The sequence below is a fragment of the Hyaena hyaena genome, unplaced genomic scaffold (assembly GCF_003009895.1).
Source record: "Hyaena hyaena isolate Hyena2069 unplaced genomic scaffold, ASM300989v1 scaffold_1309, whole genome shotgun sequence".
In the NCBI taxonomy this organism is placed as follows: Eukaryota; Metazoa; Chordata; class Mammalia; order Carnivora; family Hyaenidae; genus Hyaena; species Hyaena hyaena.
In genome coordinates, this window is record NW_024081943.1 from 248,191 (window position 1) to 251,012 (window position 2,822).

Below are 2,822 nucleotides of genomic sequence, written 5' to 3' on the forward strand. Positions count from 1 at the left end.
GTGTAGCAACATGGATGGACCTTGAGGGTGTTATGCTGAGCGAAATAAGTCAGGCAGAGAAGGACAAATACCATATGTTTGCACGTATAGGAGGATTAGGAGGAACTTGACGGAGGACCAAGGGGGAGAAGAAGGGCGGAAATGGTGGGGGAAAGGGAGAGAGGCAAACCATGAGAGACTCTTGAATGCTGACAAAAACTGAGGACTGATGGATGTGGGGGGGAGGGGGGGATGGGCATGAAGGAGGGCACTTTGGGGATGAGCACTGAGTGTTATGTAAAAACTAATTTGACAATAAACTATTTGTAAAAAAAAAAAAAAAAAGATGATGCCCTAATTGATGTGATAGCTTATAAAATTTAACAACAGTGTATATGTTGAAAGAAACCTGACTTTGACATAGACACAAATGGGAATGGATCAGAGTATTCTCCGCAGTTGGACTTCCTTTCATGTCAGATTTGTCATTGTCATCAACATTATTATCACAATTATCAAAGACCTCATCTAATCTCCTAGGACTCCTTCTTGCAACAAAACTCTAGAGTGATGAATGGTGGGGGCGGGGAGTTGGACAAAACTGTGACAAAGATAAATGTTAATGAGGATTTGGGATTTTACCTTGTTCTGCCCAAATAAGTTTAAGCCTGCTTACATTTTAGTGAATTAAAATAAGCAAAAGATAATAGTTTGTTACTGCACTTTAAGATGGAACTTAATTTCCTAACATTAAAAGTATGAGAACCAAGGGCACTTTATGTTATGGCTCTTTTTCTTTCTCTTGAAAAACTCATTACCCTGCACTATAAAACTGAGGAGGTAACATTTTGCTTTTATTTAATCAATGCTGGGCCCGATTTCATTACTTTCTGAATGACATTTTTCCTGTAATTTCCAAGAGAAGATGGATTTTTACAAAATGTCAAAATATTCAAAACTTTATTTCCTCTGTATAAAGTTGAACAGCCTAAGAGCTATGAAATGATTATAGTAATTAATGAAATGAGTATATTATTAAAGTAGTGCTGAATGAAGATAGGAAAGACTAGGTTGACCTATCTCCCAGTTCTGACTCAGTACTCCAAGGAGAAGATATTTAATTGCTCTGAGCCTTAGTTATTTTAGCTATGAGATTATAATACTTCACAAAATAATTTTAAGATTGGGAGTTAGGCATGTGGTAATATTTTAAAAAGTACGTCAAACCTCAAAAAGAAAGTTTTTACTCTGTATCATGTGAAAGAAAGTACATCCAGTTCCTTTCTGGTTTAAAATTAGTTGTTCCTTGATTGCACTTTGCTCTTCTCAAATGCAAAAACATTCTTCAAAACACAAAAGAATTTCTCCTATTGTACATCAAGCCTACACCACAATCAAAATCTGCTGACAAATGGGACATTTTCCATCACTTGTAAAGGTAGTTGAACAGAAGAAAAAGTATTTGTGAACAATTGAGAATATGTCACAAAACTCAAACTCTAAAACCTTTACTGGAATGTTTTTAAAATTTCCAAGTGTGATTTTATATTTATGTGCAAACTATAAAAGAAAGCATCATGATTACAGCCTTTCAAAGCTTGTTTTTCAACAGTCACATGGTTTATGATTATGGGAATATGAATACTAGATTTTCTCACTGCCACAAATACCATAAGTTTAATATACCTACAATTCAGTCAAGACAGCATCAACAATATGGCTGAAAAGCATCAAAATTTGAGCCTTTTCAGACTTCACCCCACTGAACAAATTACTTGAACTTATCCAACTGGGCATCATACTGGGTAATGGTTGTATTTGGAGTCATGATTGGACAAAGTCTTCAAAAGGCACAATCTTAATTATTTTAAAAGGTAACCAGGGAGTTAATCAGTTATGGTAAATAAGCTATAAGAACACAGAATGTAGGGTTGTTGTTTTTTTTTTTTTTACAGATAAATTTGGAAAATTCTTTCACCTGGGTAATACTCAAGTTGAAAGAAACATACACGATTCTTTCTGGCAGAACATAACCCAGTAGCTGTCATACATATTTTTTCTCTGTAGATGATGCATGGGGCCTCTATTAGATTCCTACAGCTGCTAACACATCACTACAAACTTGGTAGCTTATGACAACAGAAACTTATTCTGTCACATTTCAGGAGGTTAGAGGTCTGAAATCACTACCACCAGGCCAAAATCATGTTATCAACTCGAGCACACACACTATTCCACTTCAAGGCCAGCATCACCACATCTCTCTCAGCTCCATCTTCATACCATCTTCTCCTCTCCGTGTGGTCCAATTTCACTCTTCCTCCCTCTTACAAAGACACATATGATTGTATGTAGGGCCCATCATGATAACCTGGGATAATAGCTTCACCTCAATATCCAAAGTCTTTGCCATATATGGCAACACTGACAAGTTGTAGGCTCTAGGATCTGATGTATTTGGGGCCATTTATCAGCCAAATACTGTGCGCTAATGGAAGGCAGCCCATTTAAAAGTCTATTCTTACTAGAAAAGAGAGAGAGAGAGAGAGAGAGAGAGAGAGAGAGAGAACTTCCAATTATTACCTCATAATTTTGTTATTAGAAGGAGATATAAGGGACTATGCTAAGAAATAAGCTAGGATTGAAAACTATGGGTGTAAGTCTCTTTCAGGAAAAGGAAGTTACTGTACTATTAACCAGTGTAATTTATGAGGAGGCTTTATTATCTCTAGAACTGAAGCCTAATCTTTGAACCCTTAAAATTAATTTTAGGTACAACTTACTTCATTTTTCTTCAAAGTGGTACAAGGAATAGTTACAGGTGATTTTATTTTAATCACAAT